Source organism: Lactuca sativa, chromosome 8 (assembly GCF_002870075.4).
Source record: "Lactuca sativa cultivar Salinas chromosome 8, Lsat_Salinas_v11, whole genome shotgun sequence".
NCBI classification, from domain to species: Eukaryota; Viridiplantae; Streptophyta; class Magnoliopsida; order Asterales; family Asteraceae; genus Lactuca; species Lactuca sativa.
Genome location: NC_056630.2, coordinates 201856001 through 201877924, shown reverse-complemented (window position 1 = coordinate 201877924; position 21924 = coordinate 201856001).

Genomic DNA, 21924 nt, shown 5'->3' with positions numbered 1-21924 from the left:
TGTCGAGGGGGAGCCAAGCTCACATGTCGAGGGGGAGCCAAGCTCACAAGTCCAGGGGGAGCCAAGCTCTACTACTTCAACCGAAGGTCCTTCACCAACCGAAGGTGCCTCTTCAACCGAAGATGCCCCTCCATACGAAGGTGCTTCAACGTCTGAAAATCCAGCACCACAACAAAATCCTAAGCCTCATGTTTCTCAAGACTCATTATTTGAGGGGGAGCATGATGATATGACGCTTGATGACGATAGCCAATCTGAGCCCGAAGAGATGATCAATGCTGAATTAGATCCAACCTTCGACCCGAATTACCCTCCTCTTACCAAATGGACCAAAGATCATCCTATCTCTCAAGTAGTTAGTGATGTATCTGATAAGGTCTTGACCCGATCTCAACTGAAGGCAAAACAGACATCTTTATTCTCAAAGGTAGAGTTTTGTATGTTTAACTCATTCGTATCAAAAGTTGAACCGAAGACAGTGAACACTGCCCTCGATCACTCTGATTGGGTTCAAGCAATGCAAGACGAACTGAACGAGTTTGAAAGGAACAAAGTCTGGCGCCTCATTCCAACTCCTCCAGATGCTTCGGTTGTTGGTCTTAAATGGGTTTTTAGAAACAAAATGGACAAGGAAGGTAATGTCATTAGGAACAAAGCTCGTCTGGTTGTCAAGGGATACTGTCAGGAGGAAGGGATAGATTACGAAGAGACGTTCGCTCCAGTAGCTAGGCTAGAATCGGTTAGAATATTTCTGGCCTATGCTGCTCACAAAAACTTTGAGGTCTTCCAAATGGACGTCAAGTGTGCATTTCTCAATGGAGAACTTGAAGAAACTATGTATGTGGAGCAACCTCCTGGGTTCGTGAACGAAAAGTATCCAAATCATTGCTATATTCTGGATAAAGCTGTGTACGGCCTCAAACAAGCTCCGAGAGCCTGGTATGAAACGCTTACAAAATTTTTAAAGATGTCCAAATTCAAACAAGGTTCGGTTGACCCAACCTTCTTTCGCAAAAAGGAAGGTAACCACCTTATGATAGTTCAAATTTATGTCGATGACATCATCTTTGGCTCTACGAATCCCAGCTTAACAGCTGAATTCAGAAAGTTGATAGAGACTAAGTTTGAAATGAGCTCAATGGGTCCTATTAACTTTTTCCTTGGTTTAAATATAAGACAGGGACCCGAAGGCATCTTTATCAATCAGGAAGCTTACACAAAGACTCTCCTAGCAAAGTTTGGCATGATGGGAGACTCAAAAGTCAAAGTCCCAATGGCATTCGGCACCAAGCTTACCCCTTCTCTAGACAAACCGGCTGTCGGCATCACGCTCTATCGTCAAATGATAGGCTCACTGATGTATCTAACTGCTAGCAGGCCTGATATCATGTTTTCTGTGTGTTATTGTGCTCGATTTCAGGCTAACCCACGCGAACCTCACATACTGGCAGTGAAGAACATCCTACGCTATCTCAAGCGAACTGCCTCCTTAGGTCTATGGTATCCATCCAATTCAGGCTTCTTCGTTCAAGCCTATTCTGATGCTGACCTTGGAGGATGTGGACTCGACCGCAAAAGCACAACTGGTGGCTGTCAATTTCTTGATGGGAAGTTGGTCAGCTGGCAATCCAAGAAACAAACATGTGTGTCGCTGTCTACTGCTGAAGCGGAATACATTGCCGCTGCATCCTGCACATCACAAGTGATTTGGATCCAGAGTCAACTTCGAGACTATGGACTCAATATGAAGAAGATCCCACTATATTGTGACTCTGAAAGTGCAATTAGGATCTGTCATAACCCAGTGCAACACTCTAAAACCAAACACATAGCACTGAGGTATCACTTCATCAACGATCATGTGGAAGATGGAAATGTCGAAGTTCACTTCGTAAGAACCACTGATCAACTGGCTGACGTCTTTACCAAAGCTCTTCCAGAAGCATCGTTCAGTAAAATATTGCAAGGGCTAGGAATGATGGAATCAGAGTCAGTACCTCACACTACCTCTCAATCTCAAACGTAAGAAGCGAAACCAACCGAACGTTCGGGTTCGGTTCAACCATCTCAGTCGCTCATTACTTCAAAGGTAGTTTTTCTGTGTTGTATATTTCTTGTGCAAAATTTGTTTTTCTTTGTGTAAAAAGTTTTTTTCATATTGCATATCTAAACTCCTTGGTTTCTTAAAAATTTTCCAAAACCGAAACCTCCAGAAGGTTCGGGTTCGGTTTTTCAAAATTTTCAAGAACCGAAACCAACCGAAGGTTCGGGTTCGGTTTTTCAAAATTTTCCTGAACCGAAACCAACCGAAGGTTCGGGTTCGGTTTTTCAACTTTTTCCAACCGAAACCAACCGAACGTTCGGGTTCGGTTTTTCAATTTTTCCAAAGTTTTTTTAAATCGTATTTTTTTCTTTTCAATCTTTTCATTTGTTTATGGGATTATATTTGATGACTTACTTAAGTGTCCCTAGAAGCATGCTGCTGTATGTGTCCCAAGCCTCATAAGATTTTGAATAATAGCCTTCATGACCTGGTATACACAAACCTTGTCTTCCCTATAAGGCTAACACATTTATTCTAATCGTGAGCTACCTCACTCTCTTCTCACATGAGATAAGAGTTTCCTGCTTGGTCCTTTTGTTCGCAGCAGAGGTACTATGTCTTCTTTCACCATCCCCATTATAATTCTCCATAACATTCGTTTCATCACTGTAACCCTTGAGACTCTCAGAAACTACCACTGAGGTTTATGGTTACACAACATCTGTGTTTATGATCTTAGTTTCGTGCCACTACGAGCTGAGTGAAACCCAAAATTCAACACCAACGAATTGACGGTGACCATTTAACTTGATCAAGTCTTCACCAATGAATTGACGAATGTACCTTCATGAAATCTCAATTTCTTTTCTTTTTGCGTGGTTCCAATGAAATTGTTACACACCATGACATTTCTTCCCAAGGGATCCAGTTTTAAATTTTTATCTGAGATTTCATATTAATCCAAGCCACTACAAAATCAACTCAAACCTACTTGTTCAACAGACTACACTGGTCTCACAAGTACTTTGTTCACATTCGTTCTTATATCAAGAATTGTATTGTTGAATCAAAGCGAAACCACCCTTCATTAGCCTTATTAAAAGAAGCCTTTCAACATTTATTAATAAATGTTTGATCGTAATTCAACGGGATTCCACACTAACACTTTGAGGTCTCTCTTGACCTTGAAGGAAGAGATTCGTGCCCGGGATCATCAGTTTCGTGTCATTATTGACATCACAGATTATCCTAAAAAGAGTTGCTTTACGTCTTTATTTTTTTTACACTCTTTGCACGAAAATCCTAGATTTTCAAAAATTCCGTTACTAATTATTTTACAGGAGGGATATTTATTGGATGGTTACAAATGAAGTTGTGGTAAAAAATTAGCCACGTGGATCATTAATTGGAAACAGCCGTTTAAAAGGGGATAAGACAAAAAGTTGCTGACTCGGCGGGAGTTAAATGGATAGAAATTCAAACGACGGTAAAAAGGAGGGCGCGTGAATTTGAAGCGGCCACGCTTTTTCTGACCCTTTTGGACGCGTGTGCAGTATTGAAGCGTCATCAATCGGGCATTAATGGCGCGTGTGGAAATGGAAACGGTTCCTCTCTCTGAACCGGCGCTTACTGGGCGGCGTGATCCTAGGAATCTGACACTCTCTCTCCTACGTGATCATCGCACGTCCCAACTGTCACCAATCAGTCACTCCAAAAACCCGTTTCGTATTTCCATAAGAGATTTGAAACGATTTTTCTCTCTCCTATCACCTACTATAAAAACGCATCAACACCACCTTTTACCTCTTTACTGCCCCCATAATTTCCAAAGCAAAACTACTTCCAAACTCTCTCCCGGTCATCTTCTTCTCCCAACCTGCAACAATGGCTGAATCTTCATCTGTTCATGCAACTTCTCAGATTCTTTCCATCCGACCTCAGCAATGCCTGGTGATTGATCTCAACCCACTGGCCTATGATTCTTATATGTCGCCGGTCATCGAATGTCTCAAATACTCCCAGCTTGCTCCTGCACTGTCAAGGATTGAAACAGTGCCAATGGTGGCCTTATCTCAGGTCTACGCAACGACTTACTACGACAAGGCCGTCGACAGGGTATTCTTCGAAGTGGCGGAACACAAAACGTCGATTTCTCGCCCCCGCTTCTGCACCATGCTTGGGTTTGCTGCTGACCCATCGCGAGTTCACCCGGAGACGATTCCGGTTGGTATGCTGTACAACATGTTCTACAACATGGGCTACACGGAAGTTCTCACCTCCGTAGCAAGGTTCAAGAAATCCTGCCTACCGCCCCAGTGGAATGGGTTATTTACAGTTCTCTTCAAGGGACTGTCAGAGAGGAGCTCAGGATCGGACGGGGCCAGTCGTCTTTTCCTGTCGATTATGTATGGGGTGTACAACGGGATCAATCTGGACTATGGGTTTGTCCTTTGGCAACAACTGATTCAGAGCCTCTCTTCCTCTTCCCGACACTCCGAGGTGTCGCTGGCCCGGTTCTGGATCTTGATCACAAGATGGGCCATGGACAAGTTTAACGTTCCCACAGCCGACGGTGCACCGATGTCTTCTATTGGTACCTTTCATACCAAGAAGATCATCGTATCTGATGCATCAAAATTCTCCTTCATTGGCTCTATCCCGGAGTCGATGTATGCCGATGTGCCCGCTGATAGCAGACTGATCAGACCGATCAAGGAGTTTCGCCAAACTGGTCCGCGGGAACTGACACCGGACATGCTGCGATCGGTTCATGATGCCGACAAACCGGGGGCCAGGGGCAAAAAGGGTGACAAAGGGAAGAAAGTGTTCAAAGCTCCAAAGGGACCTTCTCCCAAGAAGCGAAAACAACAGAAAGCTGCTTCACCCCCACAACCGAAAAGGAGGAAACCCCAACCGAAGCGAAAGCTCCTTATTCCTTCCTCCTCAAGCGAATCCGAAGGTGGGAGTTCGGACTCTGAGGGCTCACAAGGAGACGAATCTCCACAACGAGGCAACACACCCCCTCGGTCCCCAACCCCGGAGATGGAACTTCACCAATCCCCAGTTCCTTCTCCTCCACCCACAATACCTATTTCCATTCCCACCATAAACCCCACTATTCCCCCAAACTCCATTCCTATCCCTCCACCCATATTCACCACATCAACCGAAACACCACCTGTAACCGAAACCCCTCCCGTAACCGAACCTCCACAAACCGAAACTCATATACCACCACCACCCGAAACTAACCCCCCACCCACTCAACCTGAACCAACCAAACCCACAACACCCCCAGCTTCACCACCACCTCAATCTCCAGAAAACGCCTCCGATGGCGATGATCAATACCTTGGTGGTGATCACATGAACTTCGATTCGGTCTACTATAGTCCGTTTCAAGTTCAGAGTGATGAGGAGGATGATGCTCCAGTGACAAAGAAGCATCTCCGCGACCTTACCGAGAAGGTTGATCAACTTCTCGCCTCCTCTTCCAACCAGCAGTCATCCTTGTCTGACGTTGCCCTTCAGAAGATAGTTGATGCCTTCTCCAGGGCTCAACATGACTCAGTGGCCTCAGCTACTGCTGCTATAGACGCCTCCACCCGAGCCTGTGAGGCTGCGACCGAAAAAGTCGATAAACTATTCAATGACGCTTCTGTCCTGCTGCAGTCTCTGCAGGAAAGCGCCAATGCCACAAAGACAACTCTGGAACCGATTGTTCAGCAATTGGCCAAGTTCGTCTCGACGGAGTTGACTTCGTTTGCTACCCTCCGACAAAATATCAGCGACGACAACTCGGCACTCCGTGCCTCCATCGATGCCCGTCTGGCAAAACTACAAGAGGATCTTGCGGAAGAGAACTCTCTGATGGACGCTCTGGCGAGTAAAACAACTGCCCTAAAGGTCAAGAGCACGCAGCTTTCCAACTCCGAACAACAATTGGAAGCTCTTCGATCCGAGAGGGAGGTCATAAAGACGTGTGTTTCGGATGTCCACGCCGCTCTATCCAACATCCTGGAAGCACACGACCCCATCCTTAATCATTCGGTGAGGCGCACCCTTGCTGAAAAGCTCTCCCCGACCATGGACCTTTTGAGCAAAATTGAAGGCCTACCCAGTTTCGTGTCCATTCCGAAACAAGGGGGAGATGAGAAGAAAGGATCGAAACCACCTCCGTCCTCCAAAGCTACTCACACAACCGAACCACCCCCAACTGGTCATGCCTCGGGTTCGGGTGTGAAGAACAAAGGCAAACACATAGCAGAGGATGGAGATGAAGATGAAGATGAAGACAAGGAGACCATTGCGGACATGTTAAAAAGAAAGAACAGTCGCAATGCTGAAGGTGATGCCAGTCGTGTGGCGCGTGAGGCTGAAGAAGCTGAACGAAAGCAAAAAGAAGCCCACGATCTCCTTGAGAGCCGAAAGTTGCTCTTCCCTGCCTGGACCAGGGATCGTTTGATAAAAGAGGCCATAGAGACTCCAAGCATACTGTGGCTCGAGCCGGTGATATCGTTTGACTGCAACAACACCATCAATTCGCAGTTCGATATGCCACTGACTCGAAAGGCGTTCATCTTCCACGCCTTCTCCAACATCTTTGAAGTCCCGCATCCGAACGATGAGCTTGACAGGGAGCTCATTGACTTCTACCTGGAGGCCGCTCGCCCTCAGTACCTTACATGGAGCGCCCAGAAGATTGTCAATGTTCGGGTAATGAAGCCTTTTGCCGTGGGGAGATTCACAAACGTCAAGTTCAAGCTTATCCGAGGATCTGCAAGAACTGCTCACATGATCTCTCTAGCGGATCTGCCCAATCTGAACCCTCATGATTGGATAGTCTTGTACAATATCCTGCTGACAAACGAAGCCGAATATGGTCCCATCTTAGACCATGTCAAAAGGATGCCGGCATGCTATATCATGGAGGTGGCCCTAATGGATCAGGAGGTTGCCACAGTTTTTAAGAAGAAACCGAAAGTCAAGCCTGTGGGATCGGCCAGTGATCTGAATCAAATGCAAATGGGCAAGATAGATTCGAGGCGAAACTCTGTGATGTTCACTAGAGCCGAAGGACAGAAATGTCTCTTCGCTTTAGCTGACAAACATCTTTACACTACAACTTGCTTGGAGCACATCTTATTCATCATCAAACAGTGTAAAGACAATTCGGCTGATGACATCAAGTACTTCAATGATATGATCAATTGGTACATCCGGTTTAGACAGACCATCCTTTCCATAACCAAGTGTCTGTTTAGTACCGTGAAGAAGAAGGTACCAGCTTCAGCCGCCGGCCCAAGTAGGAAGTGAAGGTCTCGCTCCAAATTGACGCAAAGGGGGAGATTGTTGGGCTGAAAAGAGTTTTGATGTTGCGTCTTTTGGGCTCATTAGATTAGCCTTTTATTCTCCGGTTTGGGCCTATCCAACTGAGAGCCTTTTATGTATTGTATATAAGTTAATGCTTGCATGCATATTAGGTTAAGATTCTAGAGATTATCGATATAGCGATTGATCAAGAGTACAATATTTTCCAGTAATCGTTCTTGTAATCTTCCAATCCTTTACAGTTGATGTTCTTAATCGAGCTCTTCTAAGGATTTTATTTAATCATTCGACACGTTTGATTCAAGCTGTTTGTTCTTATTATTGCATTTTTACTGTTTTAAATTCATATACTTGTTCAAGATCTAATCGATCTTCTTAGATTAAAAGTTGTTTTAATCTCATCATGCTCTATGGGAGTTACAAACCCATGGGTCATGGAAATGAAGAGTCATGACACATTAGGGTTTACAAGATGTAACCTTAGATGTGTCAACACTATATAAGGATCATGTTATCCACCAAAATCGGTTACACAAGGACAAGTAAGGGCTAGGCCGATTTTAGAGTGTGTGTGTATTCTCTCAAAAGTCATTCCAAAAGCATTTGGTGTTGTTTGAAGCATTTGAGGCATCACACTTAGGGTGCTAGGCTCACAAGGTTTCAAGGAATCAAAATCAACTACAGGGTATGTAATTTTAGCCATCCTTCTAGGATAAAGTTCCCCATGTATGCTAGATAGGATTATGAACCTTGGAAACAAAATTTTGCATGTATTTAGACAAACATAGATCCAAGGTTTATTAGGGTTGCATGTACACTTAGGAGGTGTTAGAATGCTCAAAACCCATCAGTAACATCCATAAAATCATGATAAATTTAAACTTTTTAAAAGCAATCAATTTCAGAATTTGCTTATAATCATAGTTTTCAAAACATGTTCAACATCAGAGTCTCCTAAAATCATAAGTAAAAAACATGAGGATGTGTATGGTCACGCCTTCACCTTCCTGCGATCATCCAAAGTACCTGAAACATAACCCAAAACTATAAGTCAACACGTAGTGAGTTTCCCCCAAAGTACCAACACATAACATAAGCATAATACAGACAACATGCATACAGAGCCTCCAGCCTCACTGGAACATCCCACCGGCCTACAATCTATCTGGTATGCTCACAATATCTTCAACAAGACTGGTACGCCTCACCGGGCCTTCAACCCATCTGGGACATTGTAACACTCTAAAATTTCAAAAAAAAAAAAAAATCAAATTTCAAAAACTCCAAACAAACATAGTTTAATATTATCAAGCCAATTTGAATTTTTCCCAAACACAAAACATCATAAATTATTTATTAAGTATCCTATAATCCTCATAAACACAAATCATCAAGCTGGTGTGTACAATCATGGTGGCACCTTCCCGCGATCTTGAGATGTACCTGAAACACATTTCACATAAACCCTGTAAGCACGAAGCTTAGTGAGTTCGCGAAAATACCACACACACAAATAATTAGCCTCTCATGGTTATATCTCGATAAGGACCCTCCGATCATGTGTCTTAGTGAAGACCCTCTGGTCTCACGGCTCGGTATGGATCCTCCGGTCTCGTGTCTCGGTGAAGACCCTTAGGTTTCACTACTCGTTATGGGTCCTCCAGTCATAAATCAATATAAACACAGAGTAATATAACAACATAATTAACAAAAACAGAATGCATAATATCACATAGCTCAGTATAAGCACATAAGACCCCATGGTCAATAACACAAATAAGACCCTCCGGTCTCACAATAATTACCATTCAAGTAAGTATAGTGAGAAGACTCACCTCGTAAAGTAAAGCAAGTATGTCTCGCACTGGAACTGCTGGTCTAGACTCCGCCGAACATATATCGCATATAGCTCTAGTTAATAATTGATATTAACAAACCCTAAAAGTTTTTAAGCTAGGCTTCTCTACTAATCTCAAAAGGGTAAAAGGCTATTTTATCCCTCCATGTCCTCCAAGGTCGAAAATTTGACCAAAACCCTAAAAGTCAACGAAAGTTAACATCCAGCGTGTACGTTGGGCGTTCAGTCTTCTACATTGGGCGTACAGCTGCCGATGCATGTAATAGGGGTGGCTAAGCGATACGCTGTGCATAGCTGGGAGTACGCTCGGCATACGTCCCAAAGTCACTTTTCTCATTCTCCTGGTCTTAATCCGTTAAGACCATAGCTACAATCTCATATCTAGACTAACTAGAGTCTATTACTTCACAATGTTGGTGACTTTAAGCCTTAGCATGGCTGGTCAAGTCTAAAAATCATACATTCTCCTCCTTTACTCACAAAAGTCCTCATATATCATGCATGGTGAGATATTGATGACCGAGATCTCATTTTGATTAGTCCAAACGACTAGAAACACCTAAATGGACATATGTTATGCTCTAGAGTTCATCCAACTTATAAAGCTTCAAGATTTGGGGACATAAACCCTAAAAATGGACCAAAACATGAACTAATCAAAACAATGATAAAGTGTTAAGCTTGCTACCTCTGAATGATGCACCAACCACAGGGAAACTCAGATCCAAAAACTTGGACACAAACTTTTCTTCCTTCAAAGTTCCTTCTTCACAAAAGAATCCCACAAGATCACTCAATAAGCCTCAAATGCTCACACAAGCTATGAAAACGAGATTTAGCATTTGAGGGGAGTTGAAGGTAGGAAATGGTGGTTGGAAATGAGGCCATCATGTTCCTTAAATAGGGACATACAACAAAATTAGGGTTTACACTCTGAGCCTAGTACACCCAACATACCCTCTAGTACACCCCGCGTACTAGGTGGCCTCCGCTTCCATAATTCGCACATGAGTACGCTAAGAGTAAACATGCGTACGCCCCACGTACTCATCGTCCACCTTTTTTCTTATTTAAGGGCTAGTTTTGCCAAATCAATAAAAGTAAGGGTCATAAATACATACCTTATTTCAGGATGTTACAATTCTCCCCCACTCAGATCAGACTTCGCCTTCGAAGTCATCCTATGGAAATAGCTCTGGGTACTGCTCGTGTATCTTGGACTCCGGCTACCAGGTCCACTCTGAACCTCTACGATGTTGCCACTGCACTTGAACTAGATGCACCTCCTTGTTCCTCAAAGTCTTTATTTTCTTATCTAATATTGATATAGGCCTCTCAATATAATTTAGGCGTTCATCGACCTGAATGTTCTCTTAAGGAAACACTGCTCTCTCGTTGGCTACAAACTTTCTTAGCTGGGATACATGGAAAGTGTTATGAATCTGGCTCAACTCCTTAGGCAACTCTAACAGATAAGCTACCTTGTGTACCCGAGCAGTCACCCTGAATGGACCAATGAATCTAGGGCCTAGTTTTTCCCGCTTCCTAAATCAGATCACCCCTTTCCATGAGGATACCTTCAGGAGAACAAAGTCGCCGACTTGGAACTCTAGCTTGGAGTACCTCCGATCTGCATAACTCTTCTGACGACTCTGGGCCATCAGCAACCTCTGCCTAACTTGTTGGATTTGCTCTGTCATTTGAGCACTATCTCGGTGCTACCCATCACTCTCTGTCTGACCTCCCCCAATAGATAGGAGTCCGAAATCTCCTCCCATATAAGAGCTCGAAGGGAAGCATGAAAATGCTGGAGTGATGGTTGTTGTTGTACAAAAACTCAGCCAAGGTAAGATAGGAGTCGCAACTCCCACCAAATCTATAACACAAGCGTGTAACATATCCTTGACCGTCTGAATCGTTCGCTCACTCTACCTATCTGTCTATGGATGATATGCGGTACTAAAATGTATTTGGGTACCCAACTCCTCATGAAATTTCTTCTAGAACCTGGAAGTAAAGCGCACATCATGATTCGACACTATCGATGTCGACACTCCATGCCGAGCCACTACCTCTCGAACATAGACCTCCGCCACTTTCTCTGCAGAAGAGGTCTCACTGATAGCCAGGAAGTGAACACTCTTTGTCAATCGGTCTACAATCACCCTATGACAACCATCAATTTCAAGTTAACTCAAAGTCAAATAAAGTCAACAAGTCAAACCGGTCCACTCAACTAGCTCTTATATGTTAGGGCTTACTCTAAAAATATTAGTCAACAATTCTCTATGTTAACACAAAGTATCATTTAGAGGTTTCATATGTTCAGAAAATCTAAACCCTAAACAGGGTAAGTGTTGTAACAACTCGATAAAACACTATTACATACCCTTCGGAGGCGTAGAACATTCATAACGAGGCTTAACGGGGTTTACAAACCTTGCATTAAGAGGCTAAACACTAACAAAGGTCACAAACAAAGTCTCTCTCTCTCTCTCTCTCAATCTCTATCGCTCTATCTCTATCTCTCTCTCTCTCTCTCTCTCTCCCAAATCTCTCCCTAATCTATCTCAAAATCGCTTTTCACTTTTTATAATCACTTTGGGCATCCCGACCCTTAACTTAGTCAAAAACCACTCGAAACGTGAAGATTAGTTGAAAAACAGCAATATAGGACCGAAGCCTCTTAGGACCGAATCCCCTAGAACCGAAACCTCCTTAAGACCGAATGCAATATTCGGACCGAGACCAGCTTTGCTTCGTACCACTTCGGTTCGCTTCAATTCGGTTCAGACCACCTTCGGTCCTCGGTCCATCCTATTCTCGATTCATGTCGCTCTCGGTTCCCTCTCGATGACTTCACCTGTGAGCCTTATCGGACCGAACCCATCTTCGGGTCTCAACCTTCTTAGACCGAACCTTCGGTTATGACCATGGAACTTCGCAGTTTCGCTTCCTTCTCCTTGTTTTCGACCCCTTTCGCTTTCTAAGCTCGTTTTTGATGATTTTGACGGGAATTTTTCACCCAAACTCATATTTTAACATATTAAACTCCATAAATTCATATTTTAATCACATTTTTGGGGAATCTTTACTATAGATAATATCTTTCGTACAAGATATTATCTAAGAGTGGTTGACCTTTCCTAAAAGCTATGACAACAAGCTATCCCCCATACCCACTCTATGACAACTTTATGTCACTATTCCTATTGTACCTAGTCAATCAAGATCTATTCCCCAACACTCCATCAGATTTCCCTATCCTAAATCCACTCATTAGACTTTCAACCTTCACCTATAAAATTCCACTCATATCCTCCAAAAGTACACTTTTTCTCCCAACCATTTTCTCTATGGAACTCGAAGATCTCCAAGAAGTTTTGAACTTTCACTTCACTCTTGGTAAGTTCATCATTATCACCCTAGAATATTCTACCCTCTTTCATTCAAATCTTGGATTTCTTGTACACATATTGTCATATGTGTTCTTAGAATCTTGAAATCCTTAAGCTTCCTCCAAGTGTTCTTGACTTGGAAACCTCCTTACTTTCGCATCCATCTCAAAGAATCACACAAGGTTAGTTCATACTCCCATATTTTCATGTTTTCTTCTAGTTTTAGGGCAGAGAATACAAGTTACAACACCAAAACATGCTTAAACTCAAATGAAATCTTTCAACAGAAAAGTTATGGATCAATCACGAACTGTTTTGACCATCTTAAACTCCATAAATTTCAAAACTGTTCCATATGAAAATAGTTTAAGGTTTTACCTTTAAAATGAATACTTGCAGATGTTCATACAATTTTTCTACAATTTATGGTGATTTTTACAAAATTGTCTATCATTGTAACAAAGATTTCAGACCAGTCAGTGAAAATGGACCTTTTGAAACTAGTTAGGAATTATTAAAAATCATAATAAAAATTGTGAGTACACTTGACACATTTTCTGAACTTCCGGAGTTTACTAATTTAGATCTCGACTCATGATGATTTTTATGTGATTTTTACAAAAATAGTGATAGAAAAGTAAAAATTAGATACAAACAGTTTACAAGTTATTAACACTTTGTAATGTGTTGAGCAAAGTGTTTATCCATGATGAATATATTATTTACTTGTGTTTTCTATTAAGTTACACTTGAATAACAGAAATATTCATTCATTATAAGGGTTTTCATTCATTACAAACATACAAGATGAACTATGACAAGTATAGTTTATGTTTTGTTACATTACTAATCACTACAAATGATTCGGTTTTCACTACAAAAGAGTGTTCCATCACTATAACATACATGATAAACTATAATAGGTATAGTTTATATTACATCTACTCTACGAATTTACTCAGGAAGGTTATATTCCTACTACAAAAAGGTCTTTCAATTACACTACACGTAAACTCGTTAAGTCCGGTTGTGAGGCACTACGTCATTGTAATCGTAGAGTACTGGTTAAAAATCCTGTAGATATAGCCAGAGTATCTTGTAGGGAGAGTGTGATACTTGTATATAGATCTATATTGGGATTGACAACCCACACCTTAGCTGCATGAAACATCTAGACTGGTAGGTCTGGGCTGACAAATGTCATAACATTCCGACACCTGAAGAACATCGTCACAGGTTACTATGTCAATCAATATGGTGATAAAAACTCACATAGGGAAATAACGACAACCATAGTTTACGGGGATTTTACATTCAACATGAGTTTTATTTTTATAAAACTGCCTACACTATTATAAGTATGGTAAAGTACTTGAGCATTTTGGTCTTAAGACTGCAACTCATGTTATAAGGAAAATAATGGATTTTTCTTGTGCAAACCTTACATTTACAAAGAAAGGTTTTTCAACTCTTCATACAAAAGCTTATGAACTCACCAACTTAATCGTTGAAACTCTTTCAAATTTACTTGTATTCTTAGGTAATTAATACAAACAGGTGACTACCAACTTTTGAGGATGGAACACTTTGACGTTAGTCAAAACATTTTATCATTATATTGCAATCGATTTTGAAACATGCATACTTATAAAACCATGTAAATTTCTCAATTATATTTATGATGGTTGTATTTACTTTGAGCACTATTATAGTCATTGTTGTGATACTATACATGAAGTCCTCCACCCCCGGACATTTCCACTATCCTTGGTTTAGGGGTGTGACACACCCAGTTCGTGTCAACACCTCTAGAAGTCCTTGGCAATTTTGTAATAAAATCCATAGTGATATGTTCCCACTTCCATTGGGGACTCTCCAGAGGCTGTAATTGGCCATGAGGATGCTAGTGCTCTGCTTTGACCTTGCGACAGGTCAAACATCTCTTGAAAACCCATGCCAAATCCCTCTTCATACAGGGCCACCAATAATCATTTTTCAAATCCAAATACATCTTAGTGGCCCCAGGATTGATGGAAAACCTCGACTTATGGGCCTCCTCCATCAGAATCCGTCGGGTTCCACTCGTATATGGCACCCATACCTGCCCATGAAAGGTCATAAGCCCCCGACTATCCATCCCAAACTCTGAGATCTGCCCGATCACCCACTCTCTCTTATGGTTGTATAGTCTAATGGCCACCGCTTAGGCCTCTTGGATGGTATCTAAGACTGGATTCATCACCGTCATCCACATACATACATCTCGAATCAGAGCACTCGATGCTCTACAACTCAGGGAACCAGCTACCACATCAGCCTTGCCTAGATGGTACAAAATCTCACAATCGTAATCCTTCACTACATCTAACCACCTCCTTTGCCTGATATTCAGGTTGGGCTGATCCATAAGATACCTTAGGCTCTTATGGTCCGTGTATATGGTACATCGGACACCATAGAGATAGTGGCGCCATATCTTGAGGGAAAATACCACCGCCCCCAGTTCTAGATCATGGGTGGGATATCTCGTATCATGAGGCTTTAGCTGCCTCGATGCATACATTATCACGTGCCCCCTCTGCATCAACACAACACCCAATCCTGTTGTAGATGCATCGCAGTAGACCACGAAGTCCTCTACTCTCTCCAGAAGGGCTAGTACTGGAGCCACACACATCCTCTGATGAAGAGTCTCGAATGATGGTTTCTGCTTAGGCCCTAAGCAAAAACAACTCCCTTCTTGGTCAATTTGGTAAGAGGGACAACAATCTTGGAGAAATCCTTGATAAATCTCCGATAATAACCTGCCAGGCCAAGAAAACTTCTGTTTTTGGATGGGGATCTCGGCACCTCCCACTCCATAACTTCCTCAATCTTGGCTGGATCGACCAGAATCCCGTTCTGATTAATGAGGTGTCCCAAGAACTGGACCTCTCGTAACCAGAACTCACACTTGGAGAATTTGGCGTATAGCCTCTCCCTCCTTAACACTCCAAGAATCTCCTGAAGATGTTCCTCATATTGTTCCTTAGACATCGATTACACCAAAATATTGTAATGAATACGATCACCGACCGCTCTATCATGGGCCTACGCACCCGGTTCATGAGGTCCATGAACGTTGTCAGTGCGCTAGTGATCCTGAAAGGCATCACCACGAACTCATAATGCCCGTAACGAGTTTGAAAGGTCATCTTTTGGATATCCTGTATGCACCATCCCTCTTGTTGACAAAAAAGATCGGCACCCCCACGATGAACTACTAGGCCGAATGAAACCCTTCCCCAACTGCTCCTGTAGCTGTGAGGATAATTCCTGCATCTCGGGCAGCGAGACGATATGGTGCCTTGGCAATAGGCGCCGCCCCCGAAACTAAAACTATCCGAAACTCCACCTGCCTCTCAGGAGGCACACCCGGAAAACCCTCGGGGAAAACATCCAGGAAATCACAAACCATTGGAACATCGGAAACTGAATTCACTCCCTCCTTGACAACCCAAGTATCCACTACATAAGCTAAAAGTCCATACATCCCCGCTGCAGACTCTATCTTTCCCTGGCAACAGAGCAGAAGGCATATCCCGATCTAGTTCCCTCTCCTTAAAACGTAAGTACTACCCCACTAGGCTATCGAATCGTCACCATCTGACGATCGAAATCAATCACAGCCCCGAATCAGCTCAACCAATCCATGCCCACTATGACGTAAACATTCCCCGTTGCTATCGACACCAGATCTACCGAAAACTCAACACCGAAAATCTCCAAAACGTAACTCCGGAATATATCAGTAGCAAAAACCGCATGCTCATCGGCTATAGAAACCCTCAATGGCCGACTCAAAGCCTTGCGTGTAACACTAACGCGATGACTAAAGGATGAAGACATGAATGATCGACTCACACCGAGTCAAGTAACACAAAGGCAAGCATAGAATTCACAAGAAAAGTACCTATATTAAACACAATATAAGCATAAACCAGTCATAATAACAACATAATTAAGGAGATACGTACTAGCAACAACGTAAGGTGCTGTGCGGACCTCCTCCGCAGTCAGCTGGAAGGCTCTCCCACAAGCTCTCGGAGCCTCGGCCTTCCCCGGCCGACCATCATTGACACGCAAAGCAGCAGGATCAGAGGCCTGGGCTAATCCCTGTGTAAGCTGAGGAGACTCGGCTTTCCGTTGGCCAGTTTGGTTGCAATGAAAGCAAACTGAAAATCCCTTAGGGCAATCGTTCTCCATATACCCCTCCTTGCCGCATTTGAAGCAAATCCCATGTCGACAATATCCCTCGTGACTCTTACCGCACTTGCCACAAGTGAGTCCGTTTTGGCCTCCTGCTCTAGAATTAGCGGGCTTAGCCCGCTTGGTCGCCTGCTGCAACTGCTCTGGTCTCCTATCTCTCCCATCAGACTCTCTCTCCTCCCTCTTCTGTGTCTCCATCTCGATCGCCCTCCTGCTGGCATTGGTTTGTAGCTCAGCCAATGTTCAATAAGATGAGTTCCCAACGAACTCTCGAATGTCCCTCCTCAATATGCTCAAGTATCGGCTCACACGTGCCTGCTCATTAGCCATGTGCTCAGGGCATAATATCGCCCTCTCATGAAACATCCTTGTAATCTTTGTCACCGTCTTTATCTTTTGCTTAAGAGACAGAAACCCATGGACCAACCGTTCCCTCTCGACCCGTGGAACGAACTCATCTCGAAATAGTTGTGTGAATCTCTCCCAAGTCACTGCAGCATGATCTGCAGGAGTGTAATCAGTCGTCACAAACTTCCACCAATCCTTCGCTCCTAAGAGAAGCTGGTTCAGCGCAAATTGAACCTTCAGGTTATCAGGATGAAGAAGTATAAAAGCATCCCTCAATGTCAGAGATCCATCTCATCGCTGCCATTGGGTCCTAGGTCCCATCAAGCTCTGGTGGCTTTGTGTTGCTGAACTCTTGAAACATCATCGAATCACCCCCTGTGGCCTTGCAGCTACAAGAGCTGTGGTGGCTGCGGCAGCGGAAGCCTTAGTGACAACAACATATCGCTCGTCAAAAGTCTCGATTAGCTTGGTCTTAATAGACCTGAACATCCTCAAAATGGCCTCTCGGATAGTTGTGGTCACCTCATCTGCAATAATCCAGCGGATCTCCTCGTTACTAATACTCGCCCTCTCAGGGTTGCTGGAGCCTGAACCACGGGTAACCACCATAGTGTCTCTCTGGAACACAAACACAAAAATTGCCAGGAATAGGCTAAGTACATGCACACACATTTAAACACCTCTACATGAGCCTTAGCACCCTAAGATTCTTACTTGATTCGCGTACGAATCTGTTGCTTTCAGTCATACGGGCCCAATACTACCTTCCGCACTAATTCCGTATTTGTCCCACACTACTAGAAAAACAGCCTTTTACGACGCTCATTGCACGTCATAAATGGCTCAGACGACGCGCAAATGCGTGTCAAGGAAGGCCCTGTCATAAAGAGAGATGACGCGCTTTTGCGTGTCGTCTATAGACGACGCGCATTTACGACGCTCATTTATGACGTGCAATTACGACGCACGTTTACGACACACAATGCGTATCAAGAAAGGCGCTGTCATAAAGGAAGACGACACGTATTCGCGTATCGTAACCTTACGACGCGCGTGTTAATGACAGGCAATGCGTATCAAGAAAGCCCCTGTCAAGAAAGGCCATGTCATAAATGAAGATGACACACATTTTTGCGTATCATAATTTTAAATGTTTAAAAAAAATATTATTTATGGATTTACTAATTTTCAAATTAAATTTGTATTTAATATCTCATAATAGAAAATAAAATACCATATACAAAAAATACAATCCATTGCATAATATAAAATAAAATTTCATACACAAAATAAAATAAATTGCACAAAATGTCATACAAATAATCATTCAATTGTTAAACAAAAATAATACATTGCTGTTCTTATAAAACTAACAAATAATCATCCAACTCTGTTTCTTACTTGTAATTGTCTCCTTCATCAGCCTCCATGTATATTGTGATCGGATCTACCTTCCTACTATGTATGATCTTATTTTGTCTGTTGCAAAAACCATGGGATTGCAGTCATAGCCCACACATATTACAAGTTTCTCAGAGACAAAAATAACCTGAAATAAAATGTTGTTTATCAACATTTGAATAAGAATAAGTACAAAAACTATGCATAATGATAGTCTAAAATCTGAAATAAAATGTTGTTTATCTCATCCAAAAGGTGTATTTAAAAGGCATACTAACCTCACTGCCATTCAACGTCATGAAATAGAAATGCTTATGACCCTTTCGAGCACATTCTTTTTGTCAAGCCTCATAAGCAGGTATATCAAGCACCTACAAAAATATGTAAAAAAAATGAAATTGTATTTACACTCAAAATTTAAATTATAAATAACCTGTTGATTTGAACACAAATCTCAACAGGGGCATGTTCCCTTTACACATTCTATATTCAGCATCCTAATAAGACATTCATCCCGACATCCCATGCGCCCATCTAATGAAGGATTACACTGGCAAACCATGATCTAATAGTCATTTCCAGAACACACGTTTTAGCAAACACACTACATGTTAGATCTAATAAATAATAAAACAAATAACCTCATCAATAGTCACTACTAGAAAAACAACCTTTTACGACGCGCAATAGTCAGAGTTCCCAAGAATAGAAACACAAAGAAGTCCTATTTATTCTTCTGCACAAAAAAAGCAATTGCAATAATATGTATTTCCTACATGTTGAAGAAAAAAAGATTAACTACAATTGAGTTAAAAAGGTTTAAATACAAAAAATTTAAAAAAAAAACCTTTCCAACACAATTTGAGATCCAGGGGCAATGATGGTCAAACTGTTCCACACACGTTTGCATGCAAGACAATGTTTGGAGCAAATGGGTCTTATTACTAGATAAAAGGATATTAAATATTAATAATAATATGTCTGAAGTGTGATTTAAAAAAGAATTAAAATAAAGAAATTAAAGAAAGTCTTTTTTAACAAACCTTGCAAGTAGGACATAACTGAGACCAATTTGCACTCCAATAAGCAGTGTTAGTCAAATCAATGGTCAACAAGGGACCCAATTAGCACTAATTCTTGAGTAAGGATAAAATGGTCATTTACTAATTAATCAGAAATAAAGCATACCTTGGCATCAACATTATTCTTTATCCCTCCCGACATATTCACATAACCAGAATCTTTACTGAAAAAGTTATGAACAAAAAAATAGTCAACATTAAGCAACACTATGAAATTTGTTGTATTTCTTGAAATATTTCAAAAAATAAAAAATAAATAATAAAAAATATACCTGCTACAACGGATAACCATCAATAAATAGGCGATTGAAAGGATAACAACTGTCCATCCCCAAAGCCTAACAACAGCAGTGACCTTAACAAGATTGGAAGCTAAAATAGATGAAAAAGCGAAGATCTTGATTCGTAATTTAGTATAGTAAAATAAATCCTTTTAACATGATTAAATAATAATATAAATTATTGATACCTACCAAAAAGAACGAAATTGATGAAGATTAACGTGCCGACAAATACTAAAGATAACAAAATAAGGGCGTAGAATATATCCCTGATTTTTTTAATCCAAGATTTGTCTTTCCAACAACTGTTTTGTGCACGATGTGCATTAGACTGCATAATTTTCATAAAAACAAAAAGATAATTATTATAAATTTTCATAAATGGTAAAAGAATTATGAGAAAGAAAAAGGAAACATACAAGGATCAAAGAAACATGGTGATGGCCTCTATGTGCTGCAATTTGTGCAGGTGTAAATCCAGCACTATCTTTCACCATTAATTCTTGTTTTGTCCCTGAATGTTGAAGTACAACACACGCCTCGAAAATTCCTCTCTGTTGCCCAATGCAAAGGGGTACAACCTAACAAAAAAAAATACATTCAGTCCTTGTTTTTTTTTTTTTTTTTGAGTTATGTGTTGTTTGGATATGGATACATGATGTTTGAAAAATATTTGAGAAAGTGAGGGCATAGGTGGGAAAGGGAAGGAAACATGAATGGGGACAAATTTGTAAAATTTGTAGTCTTAAATTAATATATACAACATAAACCATGTCACACAAAAAGATGATTAGTTACTAAATTCAATCAGCTTAATGCATAATAACCTCTCCAATGTAATGCAAAAAATTCATTACTAAATTCAATCACCTTGATGCATATTAACCTCTTAAAACAACTAATTGCAGTTATTAAAAAAACAAGTCTACATAGCTCAGTTTTGTCCCTGAATGAGACATAATATGATCTGTAATATAAGCTAGTGATTTAAGGATTAAAGATAAACTGAAAAGTAAAAAAAAAAACGTTGATCTGGAGTTATATTAATACAGATTCATATGAGGGGATTTTTTCATGATGTATTTTTCTAGTGGATTAAAACCCAAGGTTGTTGCAGGTAGGCCATCCTTAACCAGATTCACCCATAGAAGCTGAACTGGAATCAGGCCTTTTGGAATCCCAATGGCAGCAGTTAGAAAGATGCTAGTAACCAATATTGGAAGAAATCATATACCTGTCAGACACAAATGGACAAAATGCAATTAGTTTCAGACTACGTTCAATTATGTTAGTGTTTGGTTAACTAACCGGATAAAGGCTTTCATATTGTTGTAAATGGATTTGCCTTCTCTAACTGCAGCCACAATTGTGCTAAAATTATCATCAGCCAGAACCATGTCAACAGCCTCCTTTGCAACCTGGAGAAAAAAAGCCCCAAAAAGATTCACATTAAATTTATGCTTACAAATAGATTACATTCATCATCTCTATTAGAATACACATACCTCAGTTCCAACAATGCCCATTGCAATCCCAATATCAGCCAATTTCAAAGCAGGTGCATCATTCAGATCGTCACAAGTCCTGCTAAGCCAGCGAATTTAACTGCTTACCCGAAGTCCTGCTAAACCAACGAAGGTTAAATTACTTTCGATTAAAACGTAAGAGGCATGATTAAGTAAAAGTTTATGAGCAGGATGTCCTTCATCCCCATTAACAAATGAATTACTTGTTCAAAAACAAAGAAAACTATAGTTTAGGTTAACGTTCAAAGAAAATGTTAAACTGTTAATTATCTAATTTAAGTTACATTTTTATTATATGCTAATGGATAAAGTATCTGAAACAACTAAATATAAAAGGTATAAACCACAAACTTCATTGTCATCAAATTTATTTGTCTTCTCATATTATTGTTTTATAATAAAATAAA